Genomic DNA, 13,739 nt, shown 5'->3' with positions numbered 1-13,739 from the left:
GGTAACAAAAACCCCCAGAAATAAACTGCATAATGCTCTTCTAACTTTGAATTTTCTGAATGCCAATGAGAAAGGAACAACAGCTGCAGAGAGACATTGGATAATAGAAAAAACTACAGAATTAAATCAGCCTATATACTCTAAGGATGTGCTGACCTCAGAATGTGTTGGCAAGAGTTTCCACCTAAAACCTGAGAAAAGATTCTAAAACGGAACTAAAAACAGCTTCCTAATTGTCTCTCTCAAATGAGCAGTAGCTGCCAGTTTGAGTTACTGGCAGGTTCCTGGCGTGTGTGCTTGATCTGCAGTATGGCAGGAATGAGGCCTCTGCAAGTGGCACATTAAGCTGCGTGGTGGATTTAGCCTTTACTAGTACAAAACAAAAAGAGGTTTCTGGGCTACACGCTGCTTGGATAAAAGCACAGACCCACGATGGCTCCCAGAGCTGGCGGAAAACGTACCACTGCCATGTTGGGAAGCTGAAGTGGGTGGAGCCAGCAGCCACAGCACCGTTTCAGGCTTAGAAGGCTGCAGTTTAAAGCAATAGGCTCAAGGTAATATAAAACATAAGCCACATAAAGATGGCTACCACACAGAGAATCTGGATTATGTTCTCTTTGATATTCGTAACTGAAGAGAAACATTTGATTACAAAAGCTGTTGAGTTATGCCAAAATGTGTATTTTAAAGGTACCTTAACTTCAAAATTTGGATGTAAGGATATGTTGCTTTGGAAAGGAGGCTCTGCTTTTGTTTCCACAGAAAGCCAAAGGCTATGGATTTGTTCCAGATTAAGATACATCAGGTTTGACCAGCCAAGACCACCTGAAAGGTCTCCGATGACACCATGGCCCAGATGATCCAACATCCAGAATCGTTTCAAGGCAACTGGCTCAGACGATACAGTCTCACGGACTACTCCATGATCCTAAAATTTTCTTTGTGTCCCCATAAGATACAGCGCCCCCCTCCAGCAGGAAGTAGTAAGAGAAGCTACGCCCAAATTCCCAAATATACCAAGCTGACTTTGGAGATGTGTAAAAGTTAAAACCTTCCTTTAAAAAAAAAAAGAAAGGGGAAGTGCTGTGGGACAGTCTGTATGTCAAATTGCTCTGATTGGTCAATAAATAAAACACTGATTGGCCAGTGGCCAGGCAGGAAGTAGGTGGGACAAGGAGAGAGGAGAATTGTGGGAAGCAGAAGGCTGAGGAGGAGAGACACTGCAGCCGCCGCCATGACCAGCAGCATGTGAAGACGCCGGTAAGCCACCAGCCACGTGGCAAGGTATAGATTTATGGAAATGGATTAATTTAAGCGTTAAGAAGAGTTAGCAAGAAGCCTGCCACGGCCATACAGTTTGTAAGCAATATAAGTCTCTGTGTCTACTTGGTTGGGTCTGAGCGGCTGTGGGACTGGCGGGTGACAAAGATTTGTCCTAACTGTGGGCAAGGCAGAAAAACTCTAGCTACAGTCACAGAAATTATAGTTTGTTGTTAATAACAAAACCCCAATAACAAAATTGTGCAAATTCAATATCAGAATGTTTTAAGCACTAAAATCAATAAAAAGCAAATGATATTTAGCTTAAGTACAATATACATAAATCAAACGGAGTTTGAAGTGTTTACAGATATAATCTGTCAAGTTACTGACATTCTTTACAAAATTTACCCCAATCAAAAAGACAGAAACTCTTTGCAAGGAAGTCTTTGTAAGGAGAGAACACTAGCATACTCAGCTGTCATGATATGTCAACACTAGAAGCAAGTTTCTAGCTGTTACAGAGGTTCTCTTACATAACGGCTCCCAGAAAAAGTTCTCCATAAATATTGCTATTAAAGATCATATTATTGAAATCTCTCAAATGTCACATCATAATTTATTTTTCTTAGAGGTCAATGTTTGAAGCATCATGTAGTACATAAGAGGATATCATATATGGCCAAGTTTATAATCATCTTCAATTTATACACAAAGAAATAAAGGGCTTAGCATAACTGTGCTGTGCTTAGGTCACCACAGCTTATTTCTTGACTAATGGTTAAAATAGCCTGAGATTATAAGATCCCTCTGTTCTTATCTAGCTGGTATTCTTCCCCATCTTTTTACAGAGTAAAAATTTGGGAGAAAAATAAAATGGCAAAGTCATGTATATTCCAAAAAATGTGCAAACTAGAAGAGAAACGTGAAGAACAAATTTTTAGAATGAAACCATTGAGGTTCTGTTTAGGGATTGAGTACTGGTTTTACTGCATTTAAAATCAGATCTTGAAGAAATTTCTTGTTCTTTCAGGCAGGTGAACTATATAATTCTGAGGTAATTGATCAGTTTGCAAGAGTTTTGATGCTTGTTGCCTAGATATTCAGGCCTAAAGAAGAAACTGCATCTATTGTCTTTAGTCAGAACTCAGTAGTGAGGGAGTCACTAAGAGGTTAATGTCACTGATATTGAAGAAAATGAATAAGAATGATAAGAAGAGAAAAATACCAATGTTAATTTGTTTCCTAAAAGCAATCTGCAATCAAAAAACTGATAACCATCTATAATTGGGTTTAATCCAATAATCTTTCATTAAGGAGTTGTTTTTAAAATTTGTTTGGTTTTTAATTTAAATTATGAATGTAAGCACAATGAAGGACAAACATAAAGAGATGCAAAAAGGAGAAATAGTTTCCAAGCTTTATATTACCCTGGAAATACTTAATTTTCCTTGAAAATTATCACTAAGTAAAAATGATACCTTTAATTTAAAATATAACCAACCATGTGATTGTGTGTGTGTGTGTATGTGTGTGTGTGTATGCGTGTGTGTTGCATTCGCTGAGTGTGTGTGCATGTGCTCACCTGTTTGTAGCATGAAAAGATCAAATTTAAACACACACACATATAAAAATTTAGTAAGAAAGAACACTTGACATACCACTAGCTAATTATGTCTCATTAAACTATCTTTTAATTCTTTAAGAAAATATTATGTGATATGTTAGAAAGTAATAACACCAGCCTCAATGAGTAGATGTTGAATTGTGAATTATAAAAATACAGCACCAAGGAAATGTCTTAGTACTAAAAGTTGAACTCAAACTGAAAATTCAGAGCTTTACCAGAGAGTGGGGCTTTGTACTTAAAAGCTTTTCCATTAAACAATTTAGAAAATCTAAGGTAGGCATATATGTTCCCCTCGCTTATCAGGCTCATCCCACATTAACCTGCATAACCAGATCCCTTCCATGGTACAAATATAGAAGCAAATTGCCTTTCCTAATACTTACCCTAAATTCTCAAATTTACTTAGATATTACAATATTTAGTGTCTGAAAATCTTTCATCTTAACATGGTCTATGCTTACTTTTACTTTTCAAAGCATTTACTTCCATTTCATACATAGTATATCTTACCTATTTATTATATTAATTTTTCTCTGTAATTTCCAGATTATAGACCTCAAGCAATCAGATTCATTTTTTGCTGTTTTGTTCACTGATATACCTCAATCAGCATGATGCCTGTTATAAATTGTGAACTCAAAATAATTTGTGCTGAAGATAAATAATTAGACAATATATACTTCTGAGCTAAAATATGTAAAGATGCTATTTTTCTAGGAATATTGCCTTTTTGTGTTACTTGGCCTTTTTCCATTACAGCTTTTAATATTCTCTTTGTTCTGCATGTTTAGTATTTTGATTATTATGTGTCGAGGGGGCTTTCTTTTCTGGTCCAATCTATTTGGTATTCTGTAAGCTTCCTCTATCTTTATATGCATGCACTTCTTTAGGTTAGGAAATTTTTCTTCCATGACTTTGTTAAAAATGTTTTCTGGGTCTTTGGGAATCTTCTCATTCTTCTACTCCTATTATTCCTAGGATGAGTGTTTTTATAGTGTCTCAGATTTCCTGAATCTTTTGGGTCAGGAATTTTTTAGATTTAACATTTTCTTTGACCTAGGTATCTATTTTTTCTATCCTATCTTAAACACCTGTGAGTCTCTCTTCCATGCCTTGTATTTTGTTGGTGATGCTTGAGTATGTAGTTCCTGTTTGCTTATCTAGAATTTTCATCTCTGGGATTCCCTGAGTTTGTTTTTTTTTAATTGCTTCTATTTGCATTTCTAATCTTTAATGGTTTTATTCATTTCCTTCAACTGATTTTTTTCTCTTGGCTTTTTTTAAGGCATTTATTCATTTCTTCCAATTTCTTGTTAATTTTTTTCTCAAATTCTTTAAGGGATTTATTTATTTCCATATTGAGGAACTCTATCATCTTCATAAAATTGGTTTTAAAGTCTTTGTCTCATGCTTCATCTGTATTGGAATATTCAGGACTTGCTGTAGTAGAATAGCTAGGCTCTGGTGGTGATTTATTGTCCTGTCCATGGTTGATTGTCTTCTTACACAGGCATCTAGGCATCTGAGTTTGGAGTAATTATAGGTCTAGGTGAATTTGTCTTTGTTGGATGATGGTTTTTTTTTTTTTTTTTTTCTCTTTGGTTAATGTTTCCTCTCTAATCTGACTACAGGGGCCTGTGGTTGAACAGAGAGCCTCTACCTGAGTTAGAGAATGGAATAGAAGAGAGGATGGCCTCTCTTTCTCCCCGGCGTCCTCAACAGGCGTTGGGAGTCAGGATACTGTGACATGGATCAGGAGGGCCATTTGGGATGGGTGGTGCAAGCACTGAGAACGTGGTGGCGGTCAGGAGCAAGAAGCCTACCTGGGATTCTGGCTGCTGGTCTGACCTGTGGTAGGGCAGTGGGGTAGAGAGTCCTGGGCTGGGAATTGTTGACAAGGGGAGGAGGGGCAATTGGGGGTAGGCAAACACCCAGGGAGTTTCAATAGTCTGCAGGCAGGGAGCTGACCTGGGGTTACAGAATACTAACTAAAGGATGGGAAATCAGCCTGCTTGAAGCTGTTAGAGAAAAGAAAACACTAGAATGGCAAGCTCCTAAAAATAAAAATACAATAATCTAGACTAGAATTGCATCTTATCCCCCTATCTTCCAGTATAATTAACAATAGCTACCTAGGCAGTATTTTTCCTCAACTAACTCATAGATTTTGAAACATATTCTTTACATCTTTCTATCTGGAGGTTCTGTTTAACACATCACTCGTTATCAATAAAGTTGTTCAGAGTATTTTTTGTTCAATAAAATATTAGAAATACCAAGAACTGTGTGTTTGAGAACAAGACAGTGTTATAGAAGTCTTTAGTTTCTTAAACTCAGAAATTCATATTCATTTATTTTTATAAATAATCTATGAGATGTAAGACCAGTATTCTCCTTGGATTGTGTAGACCGTATTTTATATCCTTTTATACACAGTCTCAGCTATGACTTCTCTTCACTTTGAAAGACAGCATAGTGGGATCAACCTCATATTTATCCATGTGAAATGAACACTTAGAATTTCTGGAGTTGTTTACATTTAGAACTTTCCATCAGATATTTTTCTTAGGATGGCTGTTCTTCTTACCCCATACCCTTTCAAACGAGCTTGGCATATTTTATGGCCTGGAGGAAATATTAGCTTCACATAAGTTTTAGACAGATTTCTTAGTGAAACATATGTCATAGAAGTCCCAGAACTGGCTGATTCTGAATCTCTTTATTCTCTGAAATCTGACAGAACTCAAGTTCAAATAAATGAGAATACAGTCACAGCTTGCTTTATAGGGAATAACTTAGAAGCTGACCTCTGTCTAGAGCTTCTATGATAACTATGAACAATGAAGTATAAAATAGCCACTTGGGCACTTCTCTTTCTAGAGTTCAGTTAAGTATACCAAGCAAGCTTATAAATGAATGCATTTTATAAACATTAAAGTACAATTTATTCAATGAACAATAAGTGTCTATTATACATAGGAACTCTCTCTGTACACAAACTGGGGAAAAGGAGAAAGAAACAATCCTGGTCTTGAAAGAGCAAACTAGTTTGTCTAGTCAAAAACAAAACCAGATTAAGGGAAAACACAAAAAGGTGATTTTGTAATCTTAATAGTATAAATGAATAATGGAATACTGAACTCAACAACTATTTAAAATCTTTGACATTTTTAATCAAAGTAATTGTGTTGCTAGAGTTTTCCGCCTTGCCCACAGTCAGGACAAATCTTTGTCACCCGCCAGTCCCACAGCCGCTCAGACCCAACCAAGTAAACACAGAGACTTATATTGCTTACAAACTGTATGGCTGTGGCAGGCTTCTTGCTATCTGTTCTTATAGCTTAAATTAATCCATTTCCATAAATCTATACCTTGCCATGTGGCTGGTGGCCCACCGGCATCTTCACATGCTGCTGGTCATGGCGGCGGCTGCAGCCAGTCCTTCTGCCTTCCTGTCCTTTTATTTCTCCTCTCTGTTAGTCCCGCCTATCCTTCCTGCCTAGCCACAGCCGATCAGGTTTTATTTATTGATCAATCAGAACAACTTGACATACAGACCATCCCCCAGCACAGCCAAGTGCAGACCATCTCAGACACCTGCACTCAGGCCCATGGTCCTAATCATCCTCTATGCGGACCTGCTGGGTAACGCCACAAAGAACCCAAGAAGGGCTCCCACAGGACATACAGAACATCCCACAGCACTTCCCCTTTTCTTTTTTTAAAAAGGAAGGTTTTAACTTTTACACATCTTTAAAGCCAGCTTGGTATATTTGGGAATTTGGGCGTAGCTTCTCTTACTACTTCCTGCTGGAGGGGGGCGCAGTATCTTATGGGGATACAAAGAAAATTTTAGGTTCATGGAGTAGTCCGTGAGACTGTATCGTCTGAGTCAGTTGCCTTGAAACGATTCTGGATGTTGGATAATCTGGGCCATGGTGTCATCGGAGACCTTTCAGGGGGTCTTGGCTGGTCAAACCTGATGTATCTTAATCTGGAACAAATCCATAGCCTCTGGCTTTCTGTAGAGACAAAAACAGAGCCTCTTTTCCAAAGCAACATATCCTTACATCTAAATTTTGAAGTCAAGGTACCTTTAAAATATACATTTTGGCATAACTCAACAGCCTTTGCAATCAAATGTTTTTCTTCAGCTACAAATATCAAAGAGATAATCCAGATTCTCTGTGTGATAGCCATCTTTATGTGGCTTATTTTTTATATTACTTTTACTTTCTCTTTAAAGACTTTACTTTTTTAAACTTTCTATTTCTTTATATAACTGTCTATGTTCCTTTTCCTCTCTCTTCCAAGCCTATGTACATTTTTACACACATTGTAAAGCATTTAAAGTCTTTATAACTGTCTATGTTCCTTTTCGTCTCTCTTCCAAGCCTATGTACATTTTTACACACATTGTAAAGCATTTAAAGTCTTGTTCCATCTGAATCTGTCTTATTGCGAACTTATTGCTTTAAACTGTAGCCTTCTAAGCCTGAAATGGCTCTGTGGCTGCTGGCTCCGCCCCCTTCAATTTCCCAACTTGGCGGTGGTACGTTTTTCACCAGCTCTGGGAGCCATCAAGTCTCAGAAATAGTGGGTCTACACTTTTATCCAAGCAGCGTGTAGCCCAGAAACCTATTTTTTTTTTTTTTTTGTACTAGCAAAGGCTAAATCCGCCACACAGCTTAATGTTCCATTTGCAGAGGCCTCATTCCCGCCATACTGCAGGTCAAGCGCACACGCCAGGAACCCACCAGTAACTCAAACCGGCAGCTGCCGCTCATTTGAGAGAGACAATTAGGAACTGTTTTTAGCTCCGTTTTAGAATCTTTTTTCTCAAGTTTTAGGTGGAAACTCTTGCCCCACGTTGGGCGCCATTTGTTGCTAGCGTTTTCCGCTTGCCCACAGTCAGGACAAATCTTTGTCACCCACCAGTCCCACAGCCGCTCAGACCCAACCAAGTAAACACAGAGACTTATATTGCTTACAAACTGTATGGCTGTGGCAGGCTTCTTGCTAACTGTTCTTATAGCTTAAATTAATCCATTTCCATAAATCTATACCTTGCCACGTGGCTGGTGACCCACCGGCATCTTCACATGCTGCTGGTCATGGCGGCGGCTGCAGCCAGTCCTTCTGCCTTCCTGTCCTTTTATTTCTCCTCTCTGTTAGTCCCGCCTATCCTTCCTGCCTAGCCACAGCCAATCAGGTTTTATTTATTGATCAATCAGAACAACTTGACATACAGACCATCCCCCAGCACAGCCAAGTGCAGACCATCTCAGACACCTGCACTCAGGCCCATGGTCCTAATCATCCTCTATGCGGACCTGCTGGGTAACGCCACAAAGAACCCAAGAAGGGCTCCCACAGGACATACAGAACATCCCACAGCATAAATGGTTGTAGCCAAAGAAAATAATAAGGATAAAACATACTACAATATAAACATTAGCACCATTCTCCTTTCAAACTCATATGGGGAAACTAATTCATAATAGTGTGAAAACATGGTGTTTGGGAAATAGCTAAGTCATGATGACTCCATAGTCATGGGTAGCATTAATAATATTACAGAAGAGGTCAGAGGGAGCTCACTTCCCCCTCTGAAATGTGAATAGACAAAGTTGATGTCATTTAACTGGGAAGCAAAGAATTTACTTGTTCTTTGAATTTTGAACAGAGTAGCTACTAGGATTCCATTGCCTTTCTACAGTTATACAGTTGAAGAACACAACCATGATTCTCATTCTGTATAAGAAGCAATTCTATTTTAAATAATATTCTCAGATTAATAATTGAAAATTCAAACTAATATAGAAAAGAAAATGAAAAGCATTTAAGATACAAGCACAGAAAATGATTTTCTGAGTAGGACCCCCCAAAAAAAACAAAGAAATGATTGTATGGATTGACAAACGAGATTAAGTGACATTAACACCCTTCAGCACAGCAGGGAGAACAAGCCATACAATGAGAGACAGTCTTCAGAATGAATAGGAAAACACACACACACACACACACACACACACACACACACACACACACACATACATCTACTAGTCATTTGTCTGACAAGTGTAAGATCCAGAAAATGTAAATAACTGAAAACTTCAATATTATAAAACCAAATAATTCAACCAGCAAATGGGAAATTTGAAAACACATGACCCACAAACATATTTAATGAATCAACACCTTTAGCCATCAGAGAAATAAAAACCAGACTACAATGACATTCATCCCAGCCAGGTACAGTTGCCTTCCAAAGAAATCAAGCAAACCAAAATGGTGACACATATATTTTAAAAGGAACTATTAAACACTGTTTGGGAAATATAAACTAGTACATAAACTATAAGCTTCATTATGGGGATTCTTTAAAAAATAGAATTACTTTATAACCTAGCTAACTCATATCCAGATATATACCTGAAGAATCTCAATGTATAGCAGAGATCCTGGCACTTTGATGTTTGTTGCTGTTCTGTTCACAATAGACAAATCATAGGATTAGTACAGGTCTCCATTAACAGTTCAATAGGTTTTGTGAAATGTGGGATATATAAACATTATAGTGTTTGGCAATTAAATAAAAGAAAACCACACTATTTCCCAGAAAATGAATGGAACTATTTTTTTTTTTTTTTTTTTTTTTTTTGGTTTTTCGAGACAAGGTTTCTCTGTGTAGCTTTGCGCCTTTCCTGGAACTCGCTTTGGAGACCAGGCTGGCCTCGAACTCACAGAGATCCGCCTGCCTCTGCCTCCCGAGTGCTGGGATTAAAGGCGTGCGCCACCACCGCCCGGCATGAATGGAACTATTAAGCAAAATAAATTCAACTCAAAAAACATCCGTTGCATATTTTCTTGCATATGCACCATTCAGACATAAAATATGAAACTGGAAAGCAGAGGAGGGGCTATTTGAGAAAAACTGAGACCACTGAGAGAGGAAATGAGAGAAAGAATGTAGAAGGTACAGAGGAGATCAAAGCGTGTGATACACACTGTGACCAGGAGTAGTTGGCCAATACAAAACAAACTCAATTATATTTTGGTAGGCATTTAGTCTTGTTTGCTTTGTTTTGATAGTTTTTTTTTGCTTGTATATTTTAATTTTCAATTTTGTGGATATGTGACAGGGTTGTATGTTTGTGTTTCTTGTTTTTTTGTTTGTTTGTTTGGTTGGTTGATTGGTTGGTTGGTTTTGCTTGTTTGTTTAGGGAGACAGGGAGCTAGAAAGGGTTTGGAGTAGAGTGTGGAGGTGGAGACGATCTGAGAGGAGGTAGGGAGGGGGAAAAGAGTGATCACAATGCATGGTATGAATAAACACTTTTCAAAAACAGAATATAGTCTAATTAAAATTAGATTATATAAGAACAAAATATATTTTATGAATCAATAAATTTTACAATTAATTTTTATTAGCATATATTATTTTTTTAATAATACATTTTATCCTCACATGAAAGAGTAATCAGTGGGTAGCTGGTAAATTTTTTTATGTCCTCTCAGATATTTGCTCTGTAATACAACACATATCTCATGGGCTCTTCCTTTGTGTCTGTATGTGTTTAAAGTACTTGTGTGTATGTGTATTGCCCTCAATGGTAAAAGTTTGAAACAATCTGAAATTATTTCCCTTGACTTTGGAAAGTCTACAATTCTCCTATGTCTTATTGTCAGTTAAACTCAAAGTGCTGACAATGGTCTTCATGAACTGTAGTATCAACTCAACTTCATTTCTTGCTTATTATTATGCACACTACCACAGTACCATTGTTCTTTCTCTACTGTGAAATATTCACCTCTACCCCTTGGTTCACAGTCTCCTTGTTTCTTATGGCTATTTAGCCTACTGCTTACCTAGTTTTTGAATATTGACACTGCTCTACCCACATGCTTGTTTGATTTTATCAACTGATATAAACACAGAAGTCTTGATAGCAGAGAATTACTATTAAATTAGCAAATAAATAATGGAGTCAATACTTATAACCTTCAAATTATTCATGTCTTTTAAATCTTTTCCTAAGAATTATGAACATAATTCTAATGATCATCATGCATTTATTCTCAAGTGCTTACAAATTCTGTGTTGTAGTAATTTTTATGGATGTGTTTCTACACAGGATTGTTCTATAATCAGTACATTATGTTTTATTACAAATCGACTCAATCATTAGTATTCTAAACAAGATACTAAGTGAAAAATATTTCTCTAGCATGATTGTGCTACTGCTCCACAAAATACATTATCTCTGTTTACCAGGGCCAATAGTTACAATAGATTCCTTCATCCATAGAAGGCAGTTAGAACACACATTTAATGCCATACTCATAAACAAAAAGGGCTGGAAACTTTTGAACAAAAACTACTCTGCTGATTTTGCCTGCTGAAGGAAACCAATTTTGACAGCTTGACATATTTTAATTGGCTGACTACTACAGGAACTGAAGCGAGTGAAAGAAACTGTAAGAATGAGAAGAAATTGGAAATATAAGAGGAAAGCACAATCAAAGAAACATTCTCACAAAAGTTAGAATGATGTATGTGTTCTGCCAAAGCACATGTTGAAATGATGAGCTTGTACTTAGAAAAGTGAAAATGCTACAAAATAGAAGTTCTAAAGGTTATAAGAAACAAGAAACTGGCAATCAGCAAATATGCATATCCAAAAAGGATAAACAAGGTTTGTTTGAAAGCATTAATTTAGGTCATAAACACTACATCAGAAAACAATTGAGTTGAAAATAAAGACTGACCTAATAAGAACAAATTGATCAACTCGGTCATTTCCCTTTGTTTGGAATGCTATTTAAAAATAATAGCCATAGGGATAGTAATAGAGAACTTCCTTATGTGTCAAGGTACAGAGAGAGATCTGTAATATAAACTAGTCTGATAAGTTGTGTTAAACTCAAGTGGGCAAAACAAAGCAGAGAAAGGTTAAAAATTGCTGTTCATATTGGTATCTCAATATATTAGCAATGTCTAGCAGGAAATGAGGAACTAAGATCTGCCATTTAGAATGTAGTTGTGGAATTAGTCCACAGAAGTATAAAAAAGGTGAAGATGGGTTACACACATAGACATATGCACATAGATAAACATGCAACAAGCATACACATGTGTATAGACAAATAGATATAAATACACTCGGACACAATGTAAGTTCAGAATTATCCTTTTCTCTTAATTACTGTTTTGGTTGAGTGATACACACATCCTGTAGAGTGCAGAGGAAAAGAGAGTCAGATTACAACAGCCTAGAAAGTGGGAGCATTCTTATCACTATATATCAGATGAAAGATTAATAAAATGGTCAGCGACAGAAACACATAAATACAGGGAACACTGCATAGACTGGGCAGGTTGTATTTGTATATGTAGGAATTTAACAACAATTAAAGAAAATGAGGCTATGAATTTGAATGAGACTCAGGGCAAATAAATAGAAGCATTTGGATGGATGAAAGGAATGGGGGTATAATGATATTATCAAAAAAATTAACAAAGGCCTCTTTTTTATTTCTGACTGGAACCATGGAGGCTGTGCCAGAGAAGAAAAGGAAGTTTCCTGCTGTGCCAGAAACCCTTAAGAAAAAGCGAAGTAATTTTGCAAAATTGAAGGTGAAGTGCCTGAGGAAGTTCGCCCTGAAGACACTGCAAAAAGCAAGGAGGAAACTTATCTTTGAAAAGGCAAAGCACTGTGACAAGTAATACAGTCAGATGTACCGGACTGAGATTTGGATGGCCCGGAAACTTCTCTGTGCCTGCAGAATGGAAGTTGGCATTTGTCATCAGAATCCGAGCTATCAATGGTGTAAGCCACAAAGTCCACAAGCTTCTTCGTCTTCGTCAAATCTTCCATGGAACCTTTGTTAAGCTCAACAAGGCTTTAGTTAACAATCTGATGACTGTGGAACCATACATTGCAAGGGGATATCCCAACTTGATGTCAGCACAAATGAGCTCATCTACAAGCACGGCTAAGGCAAAATAAGTAAGAAGAGAATTGACTTGACTGATCATTCCTTGATTGCTCGACCTCTTGGCAAATACAGCATCATCTGCATGGAGGATATAATTCATGAGATTTACATAGATGGATACCACCTCAAGGAAGCGAATAACTTCCTGTGGCTCTTCAAATTATCTTCTACACGAGGTAGAATGAAGAAAAAGACAATTCATTTTCTGGACAGTGAGATACTGGCAACAGGAGCGACCAGATAAACAGGCTCATTAGACGGATGATTTAAGGTGTTGCCCATGGTATGCTTGTAATCTGGTCAGCTAATAGTGACAGCTTGGTAAAATAAATAAAAATTAAAAAGGAAAATATATATACCTGCTAGGAAACTGTATTTACAAAATGTCTCCATGGGAGTCATTACATTCTTTATCCATACATACTGCTAGAAAGAGTACAAGTTACTCCCTTTCCCCATGATGTCTCCCTCTATCAAAATATCTCCTTCATTCTCTCCTACTCAGCCCCTGTTCCAGCTCAAACATTCCCCCATGCTCCCATGTCCTATCCACTACCCTCCATTGCCCCTCTCAACCTCAGTTTACTCAGGAGATCTCATCTACTTCCCTTTCCCAGGGTGATCCACGAATCCCTCTTAGGATCCTCCTTGTTACCTTGCTTCTCTGGAGCTGTGGGTTGTAGTTTGGTTATCGTTTCCTTATATCTAGTATCCAGTTATGAGTAAGTACATACCATGTTTGTCTTTCTGAGGATATTTTCTAGTTCTATCCATTTGCCCTCAAATTTCACAATGACATTTTTTTTTCTACTGCTGAGCATTACTCCATTGTGTATATGTACCACATTTT

The 13,739-nt window shown here is 37.4% G+C and overlaps 1 pseudogene; it reads left to right on the top strand.

The window, feature by feature from the left end:
• The first annotated feature begins 12,440 nt into the window (after window positions 1-12,440).
• LOC102925609 (large ribosomal subunit protein uL30 pseudogene) lies at window positions 12,441-13,159 on the top strand (annotated as a pseudogene).
• Window positions 13,160-13,739: the final 580 nt, after the last annotated feature.

The sequence above is a fragment of the Peromyscus maniculatus genome, chromosome 10, assembly GCF_049852395.1.
Source record: "Peromyscus maniculatus bairdii isolate BWxNUB_F1_BW_parent chromosome 10, HU_Pman_BW_mat_3.1, whole genome shotgun sequence".
NCBI lineage: Eukaryota > Metazoa > Chordata > Mammalia > Rodentia > Cricetidae > Peromyscus > Peromyscus maniculatus.
Note: the sequence above shows the minus strand (reverse complement) of the source record. Positions and strands in the feature narration are given on the sequence as shown.